Source organism: Pseudochaenichthys georgianus, unplaced genomic scaffold, assembly GCF_902827115.2.
Source record: "Pseudochaenichthys georgianus unplaced genomic scaffold, fPseGeo1.2 scaffold_408_arrow_ctg1, whole genome shotgun sequence".
NCBI classification, from domain to species: domain Eukaryota; kingdom Metazoa; phylum Chordata; class Actinopteri; order Perciformes; family Channichthyidae; genus Pseudochaenichthys; species Pseudochaenichthys georgianus.
The window spans coordinates 142,314-165,891 of NW_027262973.1; the positions used below are offsets into that span (position 1 = coordinate 142,314).

A 23,578-nucleotide genomic window follows, 5' to 3' on the forward strand; every position below is an offset into this window, starting at 1 on the left:
CTTCAAGCTTTGTCTTTCATCAGAAAATGATTAAAAGATAACATTTCATGTGAAATACCTTTTCCAAAATTACTACATTATGGGTTTTAGCTCGACTGAATTGACGATAATTTGGTAACATTTGACACAAGACAAAACAACAAAATGAAGACAAAACCTTTTATACTAAAGCATTTTTATCAGTTATAATACATTAAAAACAGCTGCCTCAAGGAACACTGGGATGCAGCCTGTCCGAAAACCTTTGTGTAAGCAATCTGTCCTCACCGAAAGAAAAGTTGTGTTTACCTTGAGTCGAGTTCTGCATTGAACTGGTGGTAATGCAAAGTGTGATGGAAAAGATAACCACAAATGATATTCCTTCAAAGCGATGTTAGAAGCGTGACAGAAAACAACTATTTCGAGTACGTTTTATTTAATTTTTAATGCAGAAAAGTCATCGAATGCTGTTTTCAGCCTCTCAAATATGGAGATTTCGTTTAATTTCATATTGAAGTGAATATCTTCGAGTTGGACGGACAACACAGACATTTGAAAAACAGCATGTTGGACTTTTAGTTACTGGGACGGACATTTTCCACAATTCTCTGACATAAAATCACGATTAATGAAAACTCAAACGTCACATAGTCCATCCCAAAACTACGATCTTTTACAACCAAGTAGTTTTGTTTCACAACTTTAAATCAGACGGTTATTAAAGTTCTGTTGGGCTTCATAAGGTTTGAGGACGTGTTGAAAAGAAAAAGGCTTTTTATAGAATAACGAGTTGTTGTTTCTTGATCAATATTGACATTTTACCCCAGAAAACATTGTCCATCTGTGAAGTATGAAACACAACAACACATCCCTTTCATACTGAATGTGAATGTACATAAAAACCCAAATGCAGTTCTGTTTATAAATAATATTAACATACATTATTAGTTGTAAATTGCGATGTTATATGTAAATAAACATTTAAATGTTTGTGTCTATCTATACTGTCCTTTTAAGAGAATTCATAATTGTTAGTGGAAATTATTTCAATTACAAAGATTATATATTTTTCACCTTTAAATTTATTTTGCATAATAGTTTGCTTTACATAAGAGTTTCACATTATCTGCACATTCTCTATGTACCTGAGATATTTGCCCAAATAAAGCTTTGCACATTTGGCAGCTGCACGTACAAATGTGCAACAGAAACACTTCATAGCACACAAACCGAGGGAAGAGGAACATGTTTTTTAACCAGATGTGAAAGCTATCGAAACACACACTCGTGGTCACGCTTCACAACACGCAGAATTCATGTTATATGTAATACAAGAGGCACAACACAGAAAAAATACTGCAACGTAATAAGCTTTAGATAGTGTGCTCGGAGAGGAGATAGAAGCTCCCCAGCGAGGCGTTAGCAGTCTGTGCCACTGAAGATGTGTTTCCATCCACCTGTTCGATGCACATTTTAGATTTTTGCGCTTGTAAGAATCGGTGCAGAAATGCTGAAATAAATCTCGAGATGTTGCAGAACCGTCTTAAAGCTTAGCGGAGGTGTAAGAGTTCGGGTATGGATGATAGAAAATGCAGATTTAGCGAAGACATTGTGACGTACATGAAGCAAATCAACTCAGCAGAAAACACGGAAAATGTTTTGTCAGTGCTTCAGATTCGATATAATAATGCCTGAAAGAAATCAGCAATGTAATATTTCTTTTCAGTTTTCTACATTTTTAATAATTGGCCGTTTTTTTATATTCAAATTGTGTCATAGAGGCCTCGAGGGATGAACTATCTTTGTAGGTCTGGTTACTTCAACTCAAAGCCATTGTTTTTTTCCCGATGGATTACTCCAGAAAATAAGCTTTGTGGCAAACACACATTTAGGATCACACATTGGTTCAGCAGGATTATCTCCACATATCCACTTTATGATTATGATTGAAGTAAATAGTTTGGGTAATTTGAAGCTAATATTTCAGCACTTTCCTTCTTGTTCCGAGTTTCGGTTTATTGCACTTGTTGTAAGATAAAAGCGTCAGCTATCGATAGGCTATAAAGGAACTACAGCTAGGTCACATGACTTCACGTCACAACTGCTAACGTTGGGCGTGATGACGTTTCACTTAGACGCTTGTTAGCAACACCGTTTGATTAATTCACCAGTGGGGTATTCACTGACACGTTTGATTGGATATGGCTTAAGTTAACCGCAGACTTTATTTCAGGCATCTAACCAAAAACACGTTCATAAAACCATCGACTTCCAGACGAGGGAACCGAAAGTGTTGAAATGCTGATTCTTTTAGGCTTCATTCCTGCACTTCTCTTTGACATTTCATCACCAATCTCTTCGGCTTGTCTTAAACACAGATGTTATTTCATGCATCCAACTAAAAAAAGTTGCGTATAAATTGCGAAAAATGCCAGAAAGACAAACATAACTTTTATGACTTTGAAGCTATAATGCAATTGCCAAAGGAAAACAAGCTAACGTTAGCTTAGCATACATAAAAGCTTTAAGTTCACGAGTGTGGAATTTATTTAGGCATTTGATGTCGTCGAACAGAACGCTTCAATCTTTTCAACTTGTGTTTGCCACAGATCTTATTTCAGCCATTTAACGAAAACCCATTGACTTTGAGAAAAAGTGCGAAAATAATTCGGTTTTTAGGACTCGTCGTCGTACCAGTCTCGAGTGTAAAGCTTTCCCTACTCGATTAATACACCTCTAATAATCGCGTAGCAGTATTCGATGAAAACAAGCATTTCTTAGCATCTTCTTTAATCAATTTACTCGATAAAATGTGCGATACATTTGGATGGAAACCTGGCTAATTAACAAACGTTACAAAGGAGCACCGTAATGCTCAGGCCACCAGAGCGTTGGGACTGAATACTGCTACCGCATGGAACACTGAACAACAATAAAAGTCCACGTGGTTCAATAAATACACTGCATGTGCACTGCATTCAATAAAATCTTGTGTTATAAGTGCACTTTCACAGTTTCACAAAATCAAATATATTGTTCACGTTTGCCCAGAAACAGAAGAAATAAAACGTTGTTATTCAAGTGCCGTGTCGAACTCTTTGGGACATTTCTACTGAATATGAAACTAACTCTCAGAGTGAAAAAGGCCCACAGTGGAGATGACTTGTAGGCACGGGGTTATTGCAGCATTTAGTTTCATGTCATTTCCCTCTTTGCCCCTTGAGTGTGATACTCCCTTTTTGTTTTTGTTAAAATGCAGTCTCTCTCTCTCTCTCTGTGTGGATCACAGCATCCCAAACCCTTTGGCGTATGTGATGGCCTTCAGGAGTCTTTCCTTCAGCTTCTCCTTGGAGCAGTATTCAGGGAGCAGCAGCGCGTTGAAGCAGGTGTGAGAGGTCGGCAGCCTGAGGGAAGAGAGAGAAAGTAGGACGATTAAAAGAAGGCCGACAGGGAAATGTTACGAGCTTATCAACTGGTTGAGGAAGTAACTAACTTTAAGTTACTACTAAATTGGTACGAATGTATCTTTGGCGCGACTTGATTTTTGTCTGTCTATCAGCAAGATTCTAGCAAAACTACAGGTCCTATTTTCATAAAAAGTGCAGCGTGAGCCAAGGAAAAACCTAATGTTGGGCTATAAAGGAACTACAGCACGGTCACATGACTTCACATCACCACCGCTAAGCTAAAGGTGGCTAATGTTGGGCTATAAAGGAACTACAGCACGGTCACATGACTTCACATCACCACCGCTAAGCTAAAGGTGGCTAATGTTGGGTTATAAAGGAACTACAGCACGGTCACATGACTTCACGTCACCACCGCTAAGCTAAAGGTGGCTAATGTTGGGCTATAAAGGAACTACAGCACGATCACATGACTTCACGTCACCACCGCTAAGCTAAAGGCGGCTAATGTTAGGCGTGATGACCTTATTCAGACGCTTGTTAACGCACTGTTTTTAAATTCACTAGTGGGGTAATAATAACTAACTATCAGTTACTACTAAATTGGTATAAAGGTATCTTTGGCTCGACTCGATTTTTGTCCGTCTATCAGCAGGATTTGAGCAAAACTCTATTTTCATAAAAAAGTGCAGCATTTCCAGCCGAGGAAAAACCTAATGTTGGGCTATGGAGGAACTACAGCACGGTCACATGTCTTCACGTCACCACCGCTAAGCTAAAGGCAGCTAATGTTGGGCTATAAAGGAACTACAACACGGTCACATGACTTCACGTAACCACCGCTAAGCTAAAGGCGGCTAATGTTGGGCTCTAAAGGAACTACAGCACGGTCACATGACTTCACGTCACCACCGCTAAGCTAAAGGCGGCTAATGTTGGGCTCTAAAGGAACTACAGCACGGTCACATGACTTCACGTCACCACCGCTAAGCTAAAGGCGGCTAATGTTGGGTTATAAAGGAACTACAGCACGGTCACATGACTTCACGTCACCACCGCTAAGCTAAAGGCGGCTAATGTTGGGCTATAAATGAACTACAGCTCGGTCACATGACTTCACGTCACCACCGCTAAGCTAAAGGCGGCTAATGTTGGGCTATAAAGGAACTACAGCACGGTCACATGACTTCACGTCACCACCGCTAAGCTAAAGGCGGCTAATGTTGGGTTATAAAGGAACTACAGCACGGTCACATGACTTCACGTCACCACCGCTAAGCTAAAGGCGGCTAATGTTGAGTTATAAAGGAACTACAGCACGGTCACATGACTTCACGTCACCACCGCTAAGCTAAAGGTGGCTAATGTTGGGCTATGAAAGAACTACAGCACGGTCACATGACTTCACGTCACCACCGCTAAGCTAAAGGCGGCTAATGTTGAGTTATAAAGGAACTACAGCACGGTCACATGACATCACGTCACCACCGCTAATCTAAAGGCGGCTAATGTTGAGTTATAAAGGAACTACAGCACGGTCACATGACTTCACTTCACCACCGCTAAGCTAAAGGCGGCTAATGTTGGGCTATGAAAGAACTACAGCACGGTCACATGACTTCACGTCACCACCGCTAAGCTAAAGGCGGCTAATGTTGGGCTATGAAAGAACTACAGCACGGTCACATGACTTCACGTCACCACCGCTAAGCTAAAGGTGGCTAATGTTGGGCTATGAAAGAACTACAGCACGGTCACATGACTTCACGTCACCACCGCTAAGCTAAAGGTGGCTAATGTTGGGCTATAAAGGAACTACAGCTCGGTCACATGACTTCACGTCATCACCGCTAAGCTAAAGGCGGCTAATGTTGAGCTATAAATTAACTACAGCTCGGTCACATGACTTCACGTAACCACCGCTAAGCTAAAGGTGGCTAATGTTGGGCTATAAAGGAACTACAGCACGGTCACATGTCTTCACGTCACCACCGCTAAGCTAAAGGCGGCTAATGTTGGGCTATAAAGGAACTACAGCACAGTCACATGACTTCACGTCACCACCGCTAAGCTAAAGGCGGCTAATGTTGGGCTATAAAGGAACTACAGCACGGTCACATGACTTCACTTCACCACCGCTAAGCTAAAGGCGGCTAATGTTGGGCTATAAAGGAACTACAGCACGGTCACATGTCTTCACGTCACCACCGCTAAGCTAAAGGAGGCTAATGTTGGGCTATAAAGGAACTGCAGCACGGTCACATGACTTCACATCACCACCGCTAAGCTAAAGGCGGCTAATGTTAGGCGTGATGACGTTATTCAGACGCTTGTTAACACACTGTTTTTAAATTCACCAAAGGGGTACTCAACTTTGCGGAACAAAGTATGCTGACGTGTAACTGAAGGTAAACATAAACAACTGAATTGCATTAGTTTAGGAGGTCAGCATCTGTGAAACGTTAGAAAGGTTTCCGCACCTGTCTGTGTCGGAGCCGTTCTTGGCGATGATCATTTTTAATTTCCCGAGCCCTCCGACCGGCGCTCTGTCTGTTCCGGTGGTGAACTGGAGAAACAATCTCTTCTGCTCCTCTCCGAACGAGTGGATCGTCTCCCAGAAATCTCTGTGAGCGGGAAACAGAGGACAGACGCAATGCAAATGTTTATTTATGCGAGTAAAAACATGTGTTTCTATATGTAGCGACAGCGGGAACAAACATCTGTTGCCGAGAGGCTGAGGTCGGGCCTGGTTGCCTTTGTCAGACGCGCTATCAAAAAGGAAGTCTATTACCCAAATTACATTTAACAACAAGCTTACTTTAAGAAAGATAATCAACACATTTTAACTTGCACACATATATACAGTCTGAATAATCCAGCTGTGAAAAGGATGCGCTCAACAAAAAATACAGCGACCCTCTCACCCTCTCTTACACACCTCACACACACCTCTCACACACCTCTCACACACCTGAACAGGTGATTATATTACCTATGGGTGCCGCCCATACCCAGAGATGGCAAAAGTACACACAGCCTTTACTCGAGTAGAAGTACAGATACTCATGTTTAAAAGTACTCTGGTGAAAGTAGAAGTACTGACTAAACTTCTTTACTCAAGTCAAAGTAAAGAGGCTTTGAAGTGTACTTCAGTAAAAAGTACCCATAGCTAGCAGCTGCTTTAAAGAGTACCTGACCTCCCTTTATATCAATAGAACAATAATGTCATTGTTAGCTAATGAATGTTTCCATGGTGACCAACGGCAACATGACAACGTTTCCATTGGTCCCTCTTCTTTAGAGAAGACCAGGAAGTGATGGATACACGGATCGTGTTCCAACCAATAGGCACGCAGTGACTAAAGAATAATGATCACGCACCAACACACATTCAGACTAAAGGAACCAGCTGTTTGGAAATGAGAGAAGTAGAAAGTACAGGTATTTGAGTTCAACATGTAAGAAGTAGAAAGTACAGGTATTTGAGTTCAACATGTGAGAAGCAGAAAGTACAGGTATTTGAGTTCAACAGGTAAGAAGTAGAAAGTACAGGTATTTGTGTTCAACATGTAAGAAGTAGAAAGTACAGGTATTTGAGTTCAACATGTAAGAAGTAGAAAGTACAGGTATTTGAGTTCAACATGTAAGAAGTAGAAAGTACAGGTATTTGTGTTCAACATGTAAGAAGTAGAAAGTACAGGTATTTGAGTTCAACATGTAAGAAGTAGAAAGTACAGGTATTTGGGTTCAACATGTAAGAAGTAGAAAGTACAGGTATTTGAGTTTAACGTGTGAGAAGTAGAAAGTACAGGTATTTGAGTTCAACATGTAAGAAGTAGAAAGTACAGGTATTTGAGTTCAACATGTAAGAAGTAGAAAGTACAGGTATTTGGGTTCAACATGTAAGAAGTAGAAAGTACAGGTATTTGGGTTCAACATGTAAGAAGTAGAAAGTACAGGTATTTGAGTTCAACATGTAAGAAGTATAAAGTACAGGTATTTGGGTTCAACATGTAAGAAGTAGAAAGTACAGGTATTTGGGTTCAACATGTAAGAAGTAGAAAGTACAGGTATTTGGGTTCAACATGTAAGAAGTAGAAAGTACAGGTATTTGGGTTCAACATGTGAGAAGTAGAAAGTACAGGTATTTGAGTTCAACATGTGAGAAGTAGAAAGTACAGGTATTTGAGTTCAACATGTAAGAAGTAGAAAGTACAGGTATTTGAGTTCAAAGTGTAAGAAGTAGAAAGTACAGGTATTTGAGTTCAACATGGAAGAAGTAGAAAGTACAGGTATTTGAGTTCAACATGTAAGAAGTAGAAAGTACAGGTATTTGAGTTCAAAGTGTAAGAAGTAGAAAGTACAGGTATTTGAGTTCAAAGTGTAAGAAGTAGAAAGTACAGGTATTTGAGTTCAAAGTGTAAGAAGTAGAAAGTACAGGTATTTGAGTTCAACATGGAAGAAGTAGAAAGTACAGGTATTTGAGTTCAAAGTGTAAGAAGTAGAAAGTACAGGTATTTGAGTTCAACATGTAAGAAGTAGAAAGTACAGGTATTTGAGTTCAACATGTGAGAAGTAGAAAGTAAAAAGTCGTCAGAAAAATAAGTAGTGGAGTAAAGTACTGATACCAGAACAATGTACTTCAGTACAGTAACAACGTCTTGGTACTCCACTACTTCCCACCTCTGCCCATACCCATGAAACCCAACTGATCCAACCCGTAATAGATCCAGAAATAATAAGTAATGAAATGATAAAACCCTTATTAAATCATACGTACATTATATGTCGCCAAAAGGTAAACACGACTCACTTGATGATCTGACTGTCCTTGCTGTAGCCTCCATCATATTCTGTCGTCTTTTCAAGAGCTTCAAAGTCCAGTTTCTGTTCAAACCACAAGAGACGGCTCAGTAAATCATACAAGGCAACAATACAAGTGACAACAAATGTCTGCGTGAAGGTGTGTTTCCTCACCCTGCTGCCACAGATGAGCAGCTCCACTTCCTCGGGTCGGAACAGATATTTCAGCGGAGACTCGTTCGTGACGATCTGGAAACCTTTTTTGAAAGCTCTGAATTGTCTCTCCACACTTTTGTTCAGTATGTAATCAGAATACATCTCCACAAACTCCTGTGAATCAAAGATGCAAACGAGCAGAAACAGGAATGTTATGAACAGTGCGATGACGGCATCTCAGGGTCGTTGTAGTTCAGATAAAAAATTATAATATGAAGCCTTGGGAGGTAGTATTGGTTGTATTCAATCCTACAATAGAGCGGTGCGGGGACGACGTATTTTTGTAGGCCGACCCGGAAGTAAGCTGCGCAAGGGTTCCCTCGAAATAAGGTCTGTGGAAAACGAACCTGTTTGATGAATGCACGTTTTGTTCAGCCGCGTAATCTCCACATGTCTACTTTTATCATTTTCTAAATCATAAATCTAATGGCCAGAAGCAAAATGCTAACGTTATGCTATAAAGGAACTACAGGCGAGTCCAGCAGCACGACTTCACGACTTCAACTTAAGATCCATATTCAAACATGCAGATTCTAAATGGAACAAGTTGAAGCGTTACGTGTTCGGCGTAATGACGTACGACGGCCTCGACAACTTCCGTAGTCCTATTCAGCCACTTGGTAACAGCCATCGCAAACTCAAACGCACTCAGTGGATTTCTGAGTGTTAAATCCCATCTGTGCTTTTCTTCTTGTGAGATGTCGTTTTTTTAAATATTAGTAATAGCCTGCTGTCCTTCAAAGTTATGAATTCTCAAAATATTATATTTATGATATTTTTGTGGACAAATGATGTATTCATGCTCGTAATAATAATAATAATAATAATAATGGGTTCCATTTATAAAGCACTTCATATTTGATTTCAAATCCCGAAGTGCTACAAGTAGTGAGCATGAGCAGTATAAATAAACATTACACAATACGGTAGAATTAATAAAAAAGCAATACAAAAATAAAAATAAATAAAAGGGTGATAAAAAGGTGTAGGCAAAGGCTCTTTTGAAGAGATGGGTTTTGAGGCCTTTTTTAAAAGCCTCCACGGTCTGTGGTGCTCTCATTTGGTCGGGGAGAGCTCTTGTCCTGGGTGGCAGGTTACGTCCCTTCCGCCTAAAACCCAGGAGGTATACGATCTACCACGGACCTTATTTACAGATATTTTCCAAAAACTAGTTCAAAAAACCCCGTTGACTCTGAGACGAGGGAACAGGAAGTGGTTAAATGCTAACTCACTTCCGGGTATTAGGACTCGTCACTGCACCGCTCTATAGTGAGGAATAAAGTACATTATCTGAGATTAAAGAGGAACATTTTTCTGAATATTCATCACAAAACACTCCACCTGTCTGTTTCCTCGAGTGACAGGGATCTCCTCTCCGTCCTCCTTTAAGTCGTATAAAATGGGGCTTCCGAACAGGTCCATGTGTGATATCTGGAAGGTGAGCATCATGTCTTTCTCCACGTCACCGCCGTACTCCTGCAGCTCCTTCAGACTCTGGAAGAGCGCCTGCAGGAAGAGAAACATCTGCTGTTAGAGGAAGGCGTCATGAGCACATCTGAATGAGTTAGCTTAGCTTAGCATTAGACTGGAAACAGGAGGTAACTGCCAGCATAGCTCGGTCAGGAAGTAAGAACATCTGCCAACCAGAATAAAGACTGCTGATTAAAATGTTATTTGTTTAATGTGCAAAAAGATAGAATAGTAAAATCAGTGGTGTAGTGGTCTTTGGATGCGGGGGATCGCCGTCCCCCCACTTATTTGAAGCATGATTTTTTTTTAATAGTCTAAAGCAGGGGGGTCAAACGCAAATACACAGTGGGCCAACATTAAAAAATGGGTACTAGTGGAGGGCCGGACTGGTTCAATGTGTATTGCAGAACTTATTGAAATGAACTTATTGCACATATTAAACCTGGAACTAACAAAGCTTAAATTATTGCCTATAAAAACAACATTAAATAATCAGGTGCATTCATTTCTTATGGCTCTATCTGCAGCTTCTCCAGAGTCATCTCTTATGAGTACATTTTCCCACAGGCCGACAACAGCTTCAACAAAACTATTCCCCTCAGAGAGAAACCAAACATGCCCTGCTGTCGTGAGAGAAAGTGCAGAAGGAAGCATCCATTGAAGTCAGTGTGCTGCTCTGAGATGCTAGCTCAGACACTTGGCGTCTCATCTCGGGTGCAAGGTCATCAATGTTTGGGCTCTGGCTCTGAGCGGAGGAGACCCTCAGGATGGAGTGAAGGTGTGCGTGCAATATACCGGCGGGCCAGATCTAATAGCAATTAAACATTATCCTGCGGGCCGAAATTAAATCCACCAAGGGCCTGATTTGGCCCCCGGGCCTCGAGTTTGACACGTGTGGTCTAATAAATATAAAATCATTGCCAGTGTTTTCAGTTGCAAGTGTGTATTTGATGCAATAATGACGAAAACATAATACATTTCACAGTAATTATAATAAAAACGTAAACGATTTGAAGCGTGTGTGTTGTGCACACACACACACACTGCATGTTTATCATTCGTCCCGCATCCCACAAATTGAGACGATGTCCCGCATCTGAGTGCCAGTCGTGCAGAAAGGCCGGCTCAGTTCCTACACGCCCTTTATTATTGTATTATAAACGCGACAGAGGTCCACAGTGTACCCCCCCCCCCCTTGACAGTTCACGAGCGCGTCCATAGTGTCTCTCCCCCCCTCGCCCAGTAAAACAATCCCCACCACACCACTGGTAAAGACAACACATTTAAGAATGTTATACTAATTTGTTGGGCCGTTTATCCAATTCAGACGATATACAAACATTTATTTTGCATCGTTAGGGATCCTTGATTTTCAATAAAGATTAATTTGGCCTTTCAATGAAAATAAAGCAGATTTTTCAGCTAAACATGAGAGTTGTACTTTATCGTCTGTTTCTATACTACAAATGGTGGTACAAGAAGTCACGTTACAATACGGCACATTTTGAATTTGCTAACCTTATTTAAAGTGCAATTTGTGTTCTTTTAAAAACAACAAATTGATAAAGATTGGCAAATATTAAGTTTCCACCTTCTCAGACATGAGGGCGATATCCATGGTTTCATATAACACTCGACTAAGCTTATTTCCACACATTTTAAATGTCTTCCTTAAGAGCTTTGTTAACGGGAAAGAGTTCATCCTCCAGCAACATCATTTACTTGATTCTACCCGTTTCTGCTTCATTTATTATCGATATTAATCACTGCTACTTCACTTACTTTTACAATGTAATTAAATGATTTGACTACATGGGTGGTTCCTCTTTCATTTCATGTGTGTGTGAGGAAGCGCACACACTCCCTCACAACAACTATTTGTTTGTTAAGAAAGGTAGTACCGTACTTTCCGGACTATAAAGCGCACCTGCATGTAAACCGCAGCAGCTAAATGGTCCGTCTGTCTTGCTCTCGTTCTGTCTCTCGGTTCCACTTTTACTTTGGCGCGCTTCCTGTCTCACTCTTTTCCGGCCTCCAGCTTTTCCTGCTGGAGCCCGCCGCTTAGAGGTGGCGGGCGCGGACCGGTCCTAGAGCCCATAGAGTTAAAGGTGGTTAATTTTACCTGTAAAATCGAGATGGGTCTGGCTGCAGACCGCAGCAAGGAGGCGTTTCCTATAGGGGCGTTTCCTAACTTTTTTTATCCAGCTGCTTTTATAAATCCTCGCAGAAGAAGTCATTGTTCTAGTGATGGGAATTCCGGCTCTTCTTGCTGAGCCGGATCATTTGGCTCACCAAGAAGAGCCGGCTCTTTCGGCTCCCAAAGGGCTCTTCAGTTTACCACATATTATACCTTTTAATTAAATCAAATGTAGCCCTGTTTTGACTAATGATTTATATGTGTACACATATATCACTTAAATTATTCAAGACATCCTTTGTACTAAAGTATTCAAAAGTAAAAATTACATGTTTAATATAAATTATTTGCTGTGGCCAATTGTTTTCATTGCATTTACAGACCCGTGTAACTCTCTGATACCACCCAATTAATGCATTGACTTGCTTGTAGAACCACGCTACACAAAACAGATGGCAACACCTATAAAAACTATTTAAAAAAAGGGGCTACTGTATCAACCTATATAAAGTATATAAATATAGTTTTTCTCCCTGCAGGAGAGGGGAGCGTGCTTTGAGACCAGCTGCTAGGCTGCAGCGGGGAGAAGAGGGGGACAAAAAGAGATCTCCGTCCTCCGTGTTTTATTCTTATAGAAGTAAGAAGAGAAGTAATGGGGCAGAAACCCTCCTTTTTACGCAGCGGTCCAGACATAGACATCAAACGGCGACACATATTCAGTTGCCAGTTACTTTTGGCATTAGGGCAGGGATATCTTTCAAGGTTTGACATAATGAAGTGTGCTACTTTTAAAGCAAGCAACGATGTTTTCAAATCTGTAATCAAAAAGCTCCTCAAAAACACTATAGAAGCAGTTCCTGCCGTTGTTACGTTAGTTCAAACAGTAACAACGGACTACTTTTCTTAGCGGATGCATGTCAATTTAAATCAATACATAAAACTATTTTTTAAATCAATAAAATCTTTTTCTAAATCCATAAAAGCATTTCAATTATTATTGGGAGTCATGTCGTTACTTTGTTGAGAATGTGGCCATGTGTAATAAGCGGGATAATGTCCACATTGCACATCGCATAATGTGCCTTCATGCCGATCTAGATCCCTCCGCAAAAACAAAACAAAAAACGGCTCGTTCGAGGCCGAGAGCCGGCTCCCGTCGTTCACTATAGGAAACGCCCCTATAGGAAACGCCCCTATAGGCCCCTATAGGAAACGCCCCTATAGGCCCCTATAGGAAACGCCCCTATAGGAAACGCCCCTATAGGAAACGCCCTATAGGAAACGCCCCTATATGAAACGCCTCCTTGCTGCGGTCTGCAGCCAGACTCTATTGGTAAAATCCATAGATTTAGGAGGTCCCCTAGTGGCCGTTAGCTGTACAAAGAAAATGGGGGAAAAAGTCGCGGCTTATAGTCCGAAAAGTACGGTACATGTTTCTTCAGAGTTGTCTTTATTTCAGTTAAATAGTCTTGGCCGTGATTGGTCAGGAAATGTGTGATTGTCAATTAGGTTAAAAATGATCCGTTTTAAGCGGACCTTGTTGTTTTTGAAGGTACCGTATTTATGTTGATGCAATTATGAATTTGAAACGGTGTTTAATTTTGTATTTAACCCTTCACTCCGCTTTCAGAACCATGACCTGATTGGCCAGGTTGGATTGGGAAGAGAGGGAGGCGTGTTTGTTCCTTGCTGGTGAACGCGGCACCAGGCATGACGTTTTGTGTTCCTGTAAAAGAATATGGAAGACTAAGAAATTAAACACCTATTTTTGAAAAGAACCCTCTCTCCACGTATCGTTTCTTCACCTGCACCTCACATTGTAACAGTTTGCATACTTATTAGATTGCTGCCCTTCACCTGCACTGTCCATTTGCTGTTCTGACACCGTGGCGCGATTAAAGCCGTCTCTAAAATACATTGGGAACTGATCTTCCACTATATTGACTCTGGAGGAAGTTACTGTACTGGATGTGAGTCTGAGAGGTCCAGGTAGATCCCCTTCTTGCCCATCAGCTTCCTGTAGACGACCATGGGGAAGTGCACGTCCAGGATGCAGTTGTTGTAAATGGCGAGTCCCAAAACGAGTCCAACGAGCGTGTACTGAGCCTCGTTCTCCAGAGAGGACGAGTTGAACCAAAACAGCTTGGTGTCGTCGTCGTAGCTGAACATCCCTGTTGAAAGAGTCAAAGGGAGAGAAACGCATGTTAAGAGAAAAGACGATATGTAAAGAAACATGTTTTTGACCCTTGTGTTGTCTTCCGATCAGTGTGTCCGCCAGACCAGGGCTGAGAGGGCGTCCACCCCGAGAGCGAGTGACGTCACGGGACTTGAATTTTGAATTGAGCCGTCCCTTATAGATTCTGGGTGTTTCTCAATGTCGAGTACGCTTGCTTGGTAGCACATGTCTTCCGAGTCACTTGCTTCAGAAGCGAGAAAAGAATACTTCCTAGCATTCGGAAAACGAAGAGTGGAACAGGCGAGCGTCATACGAGAGGCCCCGCCTTACATTTTCCGCCACAGATTTGGGGAAATTGGTCCGTGCGCAAAGCATTGTGGGGATATTAAGACCGCGGAGTCTACACACGTGCAGCCTAGAAATTTCTCCAAACGAATTACTCCGGGCTCGGTAGAATTCCAAGTATGCTGGACATTGGAACTAGGGGTCGACGATATTCCGCATTTGACCGATTATCGGTATCGGCCTTTTTTTTTAATCAAATTGCCGATAAAACTTTGGCTCTGATGCAGCCGTTTCTCTGGCTGCAGTCACCACTCTCTGTACACGAGCAATGTCCCGCCCACAGCGCTATCTGATAGGCTATTACTGAAGATTTTCCGGGCGGGAGCCAGCCAGAGAGGCGGGACCTTCTCAGATTACAGGCAGGTGCGAAAGAACGCAGACACAGACTGAAGCAAGCAGCAGCGCTGAGCGGCAGAGCCATACATGTGTTAAACCGAAGTTTAATAAACATCCCTATCCCCTATGCTGAAGTTGCAAAAACACCACGATCTTATGATCCAATTCTATCAGTTTCCCAGTTACACAGGGACGCGGGAAGTCAGTCAGAGTTGGGGGTGCGTGCTGCGTCTCGCAGCGGAGTAACTGTGGTGCGGAGGGGGGGCTGAGTGGAGCCTCGCAGTTTTTCAGGTTGATCTGTGAAGCTCATTAGCTAGCCAACATGTTTCTAGCAAATGTTTAGCAAACTATTAGAAGTGAGGCTACTAGACTAACGTTAGGTCTACTGTAATAGCCTCACTTTTAATAGTTTGCAAAACATTAGCTAGCACTAGTGTTTTGCAGTTGCTAGCAGCTTATTGGGATTTTATGCTCGATAGACAGATATTAATTAATTAAGCATTATTGTTAGTTAAGCATGTCAGCCTGCAGCCCCACTTCTCGTCTCTCTCTAACTCATTGCAGATGGCTGCACTAAAGAAAAGGGCTCAGAGAGGAAACCAGTTGTAAGATGTTTAAAAGTTCATTAAACATAATATATGCTTAAATGCATTTCAAAGAAGTTGTGTTGGAGTTTGTCTTATTGTACATTTTGACACCAAGATTTTTTTTGTACTGCAAATGTATATCGGTTCCAAATATCGGTTATCGGTCTCCTTGATTACTAATAATCGGTATCGGTATCGGCCTTGAAAAAGCCATATCGGTCGATCCCTAATTGGAACAGTCCTTCGGCGGCACTCGATGACGTAGTATGCTTGAAATAGTGGCTCTGGAGCAGCTTTACTCGAGATTGAGAAACACCCACTATCTCGTTACGTATTAGTGATGGGGATTCCGGCGCTTCTTAGCGAGCCGGATAATTTGGCTCGGCTCACTAAGGAGAGCCGGCTCTTCATGTTACCACAGTTTACCACGGGGCCTCAGTTTCGCCGCTGCGAGGCTTCGGCGCTCGCAGTTCACGCGCGTGCTCCACTAGCACCCCCCGTCAAGGCTCGCCGGCAGGACACTTTCCGTCACAGGAACGCGCTTTGCTGGCGGCGAAAATAATCCCACCAGACTCCTTTGCCCTTCAACAGAGGGATGTCCTCGTCCTTTTCCTTCTCCTCATTTCAAGCGATAAAAACTTGATCTTCTCTAGAATTATTATTTTTGTGGACACCCTCGGCTCGAGTTCAGGGCGTTCCGATCTGAATAAGGGCGTCAAATGACGGCAAGACGCCAAGACTTTTCTCCTCCCAGTTTGACTATTTATAAAGTGGGTATAAATGGTCCCCCAAATCTGTGTCACACCAATTAAGGCAACTCTATTCCGACTTATTACCACAAGTGTTGCTCTTCTTTTTAAATGAATGGTCAGTAGACCCCATGTACACAAAATCAAACCTCATTTCTGAGCAAAAGAAATGACCACAAACGCTCTAAATTTCAATAAAAATCCAAAATCGAATGAAGGAGATCTTGATTATTTTCTCGTGGAAAACGTAGTATACAAGCAAACATGTTATTTTTCTGAAGCCAACATAAAACAAACCGTTATCCCAAACATAAAAACATTTCAGATTGTACCGGACGACAACAGGAAGGTTAACTCGACAGATGTCAATTGGATTGGTTTGAAGATGACACGACTTTGAACCCACTTATTGTAAAATGTTTTCAAATGGATTAAAGATTATAAAATAACAGGTACAAACATTTCTGTATTTCAGGGAAGGACGCAATGAATCGTGATTTTAAATGATGCAATTATTATTTTTATTATTTTTTCTTCTTGTGTGTCAGTCATCCACACCAATCAGAAGTGCTGTGCTCCACATGCACCAGTCATTGTTAACCAATCAGAAGTGGCCCATGATAGAAGGTGATTGACAGATTGATCCAATCAGCTGCCAAGTATTTTTGAAATACTTTTCCAAATGGCTTCCAATGGAGCTTCAGATGCTTTGGTGAAACAAAGCATCTGAGTCAGGTTAGTGATGCTCCATCACGTGTTTCTATCACAGGGTGAATCTTAAACTGAAGCTCGACTTTAAAGCAACCCAACGGAAGTCTCATGTAAGTTTAGTTCTTTCACTCGTAGCTCGGGCTGCGGGGTGCTAGAGAGACAGGAGCACGTTGATACGACCTTCCTAGCCGGAGATATGGCCGCATTTTACAATAAACTTCCGTTGGGGTCGCTTAAAAAACAATATCGCAAATCGAATCGCAATATCTATCAGGAAAATCGCAATTAGATTATTTCCCCAAAATCGTGCAGGCCCTAATCTCATGGGAAGAAATGTGTAAAAACGGATGAAATGTCTGACCTATGTCTGGATTGAAGATCTCCTCCAGCACCAGCTGAAAGAACTCCTTGGAGACGCCGCCCTCGTCCACACCCTGCTCTCCCTCGAACTCCACGAACAGCTGCTTCTTCAGGTCGGACGGGTTCTCCATGGAGATCATCTCCAGCTGCAACGCAAGAGTTTAATTCAGTGATAGAAAAAAAACCAGCACTCGGTTTCTCCCCACAGGCAATAGGGCTTTAACTTTTAAACGGCGGTAATTATAAGCCTGATCCGAAAGTCTAAGGCAAAAAAAAAAACCTGATTCAAAAAAAGAATGCGTTTGGGAGTAATTTGGGGTTAAGTGTCTTAACCTCATCGACATTCACCTACCAACGCATGTCCTTACTCTGGAAAGACTGTAGTTGTCTTCAGCTTGAAATATATGTTTGAAATGTATTTCAAATATATGTCAAGCTGAAGACAACTACAGTCTTTCCAGAGCAAGACATGGTGGGCAGTAAATGTCGATGAGATTAAGACACTTAACCCCAAATTACTCCCAAATGCAAGGCCAACAGTGGTGTGTGTGTGGTGTGTGTGTGTGTGTGTGTTGTGTGTGTGTGTGTGTGTGTGTGTGTGTGTGTGTGTGTGTGTGTGTGTGTGTGTGTGGTGTGTGTGTGTGTGTGTGTGTGTTGTGTTGTGTGTGTGTGTGTGGCACCTTGTATGGCAGTCCCTGTATGAATTGTGTAGCAATGGGTAAATACTGACTTTTATACGTACATTGCGTTGAGGTGTCGCACTGGAAAAGCATCGTTTGACGCAGTCCATTAAACATTCTTCGTACAACTTACACCGTTCATTCTTGGAATTGGCTTCCATATCAAAGCGATTCTACATTGTAAGCTCGAAATGTCCCCAATTAAATCAGTAACACGCTGCGTTTGGACTCACTCTGACGAGGGCGTCGTCGATGATGTGATCTCGTCTCACTTTGAGCTTCAGGTAGGGGTTGGGCTGCTGGCCCTGCACCATGCTGTAGAGGGCCGTGAGGCGCCGCTCGCTGTACATCCGGATCCTGTTGTCGTAGTACAGCCCCTGGTTCTTGGTGATGACGTTCAGGATGAAAGGGGCAGCTCTGGAAGGAGAACTTTGTTTCGGCGTTGACCTTAAAGAAAGTGAAATCTTTGTCCATCTCCACCACGTCGTTCAGGGACTCGTGACGAACTCCTCGTGGCGGGATGAGGGCTTGATGCAGTCCTACGTGATCGGACCCCGAGCTCTTTCTGCAGAGGGTCGACCCGCGGACCCTTCTTATAGAGCCGCTCCTCGCCCAGCAACTCATGCAGGGTGAGTTCATCGGACTCCGGGTCCTTCAATGTCCTCCTCGTTGTGCTCCACGTCCACATCTCCCGCCAGGATGCTCGCGTAATAAGCCAACTTCAAACACTGCGTCCCGGCCACCACCGACTCGTCGTCATTCACCAGATTCTCCCCGTCGTAATCGTTGCTGACGACGGTGAAGGTGATGAGCTGCTGGAAGGTCTCCATCATGCGGCGGATGTGCGTCAAACCGTAAGAAGCCCAGAGTTTCACGAGCCTGGCGAGCGCCGCTACCGGGAGTTTGCACATGGCTTTGCAGAACTGCGGCAACGCCACTTCCGGTACTCGGGGCTGTGCAGGTTCGTGTTCTCCAGCCACGACGACGAAGATGTTCAGGTACTCTGGGTTTGTGCCGTACACATCGAGGTACTCCAGGTCCAGCTCTAAATTGGGAGTGAGGTAAATGAGGGCGTTCACGAGAGCCGCGTCTACCCGGTCGAGGCTCAAAAGTTTGTCGTAGACCCTCCTCAAGGCGCTGATGTCCACGAGAACCTTCAAAGACGGATCAGAAACATCCTCATCTGGAAAAGCTGCGGCAGAAGAAGAAGCCCCCACCGCCTCTGATGTTGGCGTCTTCTTCTCAGGGTTGTCTTTAGCTGTAGCTTCAACAGAGTCCAGGGCTTTAGAAATGTCGGGTTCGTCGCTCCTGAAACTCTTTATCAAGGCTTCTGCGTTGGAGAAAATCCTGCCGAGGACGTGGATCAGAGTGGAGTAGTCCCCTTCCTCCTCGCAGAATCTCAGGATCGTACACACCGTGGTCTCTGTGAGGTGGTTTACATCTGGACAAAACAGTCAAAAGCATGATATAAGTACAGTGTACTCCGTGTGTTGGATACAGATCAACCCATATACACAATACAATGTAATATTTAAAAAGACACATGATATCTACCGTACTTTCCGGACTATAAAGCGCACCTGCATATAAGCCGCAGCAGCTAAATTGTCCGTCTGTCTTGCTCTCGTTCTGTCTCTCGGTTCCACTTTTACTTTGGCGCGCTACCTGTCTCACTCTTTTCCGGCCTCCAGCTTTTCCTGCTGGAGCCCGCCGCTTAAAGGTGGCGGGCGCGGACCGGTCATAGAGCCCATAGAGTTAAAGGTGGTTAATTTTACCTGTAAAATCCATAGATGTAGGAGGTCCCCTAGTGGCCGTTAGCTGTACAAAGAAAATGGGGGAAAAAGTTGCGGCTTATAGTCCGAAAAGTACGGTAGTTAAAGGTAGGGTAGGTAAGAATGGAGAAACCAGCTCGAGTGCGCTAGAATTTGAAAATACACAACCGGAAAAAATCTGCCCCTTCCTTCAGACTTCCTCACAGAGCCCCTCCCCCAACACACACGAACGCGCACATGACCAATGAGGGCACGAGATCAGTCTGTGCCCAGATGGAAGGCTGACAGGCAGGTAGGCCGTCCAGTTACTTTAGCCGGCTCAGATGATTGGTCGTGCTTTTTACAGCGCCACGGCTTCCACAGATGACTTTGTTTATGTATTTATTCTCAAAGCATTTCATGTATTCATTGCTATCGGGATGTTAAGAGCACTCCATGGAATATAACAACAAGTGTTTCTGAAGTGAATCACCTACCCCACCTTTAATATTGAACATAACAACAATAGTGTGTAATTGATGCAGCAAAAAAGACATTTAAGCGTGCTCGGGAAAACATATTAAAAAAATAGACGGATCAAGTTTTCACGCTACAGATGAGGGCTCTACGAATTGTTAATTGATTGGATTATAACCACTAATCAAGCTGTTTTTATTCATTTAAATGAATTAGCTTCCCAACTGTGTTCAGAAGTTTTTTTAAATTAGAGCAGAACTTCTTTTTAAATGATTGCCTCATTGCTATTCATCAATTTTGTGTGTGAATTATTTTGGAAAATATCTCAAAAAGGGCCAAAATTATTGATTACTACTACTGCTATTTTGAGTGTGTCTGATTCTTCTTGTTGTCTTACATACTGATTAATTATTATATTATTATTATTATTATAAGTCATTCTTTGAGATAATTGTACATTATTTGACTACCCCTACTGCTACTTCTAGTATAACTACTCCTTAAGTGTAATTCCTTTGTCAAAAAAGAGAAAAAACACACAATAAAGAAATTCTAAAAATACTTGAATGACCGTTTTACTTTTATTTATTTAAAATGTTCTAAAACATATCAGGATAAATTTGATATTGTGAATTGTTTTGGACACAATAACCGTGTATCTGTGAGTTACCGGAGAAGTTTTCTTTGGCGTTCCCAACGTCCGTCATCTTATTGACCAGATCAGAGTCTTGCTCTTTCTTGGAGGGCTTGGGGTTACAGAGTTTGGCGTTAACCTTGAACAGATCCAGCGCTTTGGCGGCCGCCGTGTTGCTGTCCAGCGATCTGAAGTCGGGACACGATGCACAAATCTCGTTCGTGCAGTCGCCATTTCCACAGCCCTCGGTTAACTGCCGAAAGTAGCGCTCGATTAGATGCTTTGCAGTCGCTCTGTTCCTGTACAGGGGTGAGGAAACAGGAAGTCAAACCGAGGATTCAAGGACGGAAATGGGAAGGAAATACATGTTTCAATTACAAGGAGACTCACATTCGGCTGGATTCAGGGACACTCCTGCAGACCCAATAGACAGTCCTGTGGAAGACACAATACCGTATTGTGAGACATCATAAATGCACACATCCTCGCAATAATGGGGCAGAGTGGCGCAGTGGGCTGTGCGTTTGAAAATCAGATCAAGGGGGCGTTGGGGAACTCCAGTTCGAATATGATATTAATGTGTACTTGTAACGCGCCTCGATGACTTTGAGGTGTGAAGATGGGCGGTGTGGCGCAGTGGGCTGTGCATGGATCATCAGCTCAAGGGGGCGAAACCCGCCGACACTTCACCTGAATGTGCTCCGGTGGGTATTGTCCACAGTACATGACCGTTACATTATTAACTCATTATTTTAAAATACAAATGTTTATTATTTAACGAAGTTGTTGCTGATATTTGTTTTTATTATTTTGAGAAACTGGGTCATTATTTTGACATTTAAGTTGTTATATTTTTTGGACATTTATTTCTGCAACACCAACTCATTCTTTTAATATATTAATACATTAACATTACTTATAAGGTATTTTTCCTTAAATTACATTGAGCTTGAATATTTTAAATCTTGTTAAATCACATGTTTTTGTTTATTTTAGCCACATTTCAACACCAACTGAGATGTTGCACACATCTGACTGAGGCTAGCTGTCACTCAGCTCTGTGTTTAATGCTCAGATTAGCCTCTAGCTAGCTTATTATCACATACATAAACAAGCTAAGGAAGTGAACAGTAAACTATATACAGTAAAACAACATTAAAGGCCAGAATGTACTAGGTCCTTAGTCATTATTCAGAGTTACCAAGTCATTATTTTGATAAACTAAGCCATTATTTTGAGATATTAGGTCTTTATTTAGATATAAGTCATTATTTGGAGTTACTAAGTCATTATTTGGAGTTAATAAGTAATTATTTTCTCATTATTGTGAGATATTAAGTCATTATTGGGAGATATGAGGTCATTATTTTGATAGAAGTCATTATTTTGAGAAACTAAGCCCTGATTTGGAGATATGAGGTCATTATGTTGTCATTATTTTTGATATAGTGTATTATTTGGAGTTACCAAGTCATTATTTTCTCATTATTGTGAGATATTAAGTCATTATTGGGAGATATGAGGTCATTATTTAGATAGAAGTCATTATTTGGAGTTACTAAGTCATTATTTTCTCACTATTTTGAGATAATAATTCAATATTTTGAGAAACTAAGCCATTATTTGGAGATTTTAGGTCATTATGTTGTCATTATTTAGATATAAGTAATTATTTGGAGTTACTAAGTCATTATTTTGAGAAACTAAGCCATTATTTGGAGATATTAGGTCATTATGTTGTCATTATTTAGATATAATGTATTATTTGGAGTTACTAAGTCATTATTTAGAGATAGCAAGTCATTATTTTGAGAAACTAAGCCATTATTTTGAGATTTTAGGTCATTATGTTGTCATTCTTTTGAGAAACTAAGCCATTATTTGGAAATATGAGGTCATTATGTTGTCATTATTTAGATATAAATCATTATTTTGAGATTCTGAATATGTTGACATACTAGGTCACTTCATTTTGTATTTTGTTTGGACCTACAGGATGTTTACTTCCATCACAATGACAGAAATGTGCTCCCATAGCTTTTTTTAGCCACATTTCAACACCAACTGTGATCTTGCACAAATCTGACAGCTGACTGAAGCTAGCTGTCACTCAACTCTGTGTTTAATGCTCAGATTAGCCTCTAGCTAGCTTATTATCACATACATAAACAAGCTAAGGAAGTGAACACTACACAAAAGCACATAAAACCAGATGAATGCACTTACCTGTGTATTTATCAAAGGTATAGTCCTGTCTGTGTGTCTGTTGGTCCGTGTGTCTGTCAGTGACTGTGCAAAAATAATCTCCACTGCTATTTAAAACACATTGAGAGCAAAGAGAGCCTGCTGCGTTTCCTTCTTAAAACTGAGTCCACCTTTCAATGGAAACCGAGACTAAAGGAGGATTTAAGAGTCAATACGTCAGGAAATCAAGCGTTAATACTTTCTGTTTGTAAATCAGAGCGAAAAATCCTCCACTACCATCTTGTAAACATGAGCGCCATGTATCCCAGAATGCACCGCGACGCTGTCAAACCAAGCCGGCCGTTGAAGCTGTGTTTTGGGGAAATTGCCCCAGTGGCCAAACGGTGCTACTACAACTCCAGTGACGTAATTTTGCCCCAAAAATACCTTTTCTCCATTGACTTAGATTGGCAGAGGGAGGAGAAAAATACTCAGAACTTGTACTTAAGTGTAGGAATACTCTATTACAAGTTAGAATCCTGCATTCAAAATGTTACTCAAGTAAAAGTACAAAAG

General features: G+C 41.8%; 1 pseudogene; it reads right to left on the reverse strand.

The window, feature by feature from the left end:
* Positions 1–145: 145 nt before the first annotated feature.
* Positions 146–23,348, reverse strand: LOC117442294 (ubiquitin-protein ligase E3A-like; annotated as a pseudogene).
* Positions 23,349–23,578: the final 230 nt, after the last annotated feature.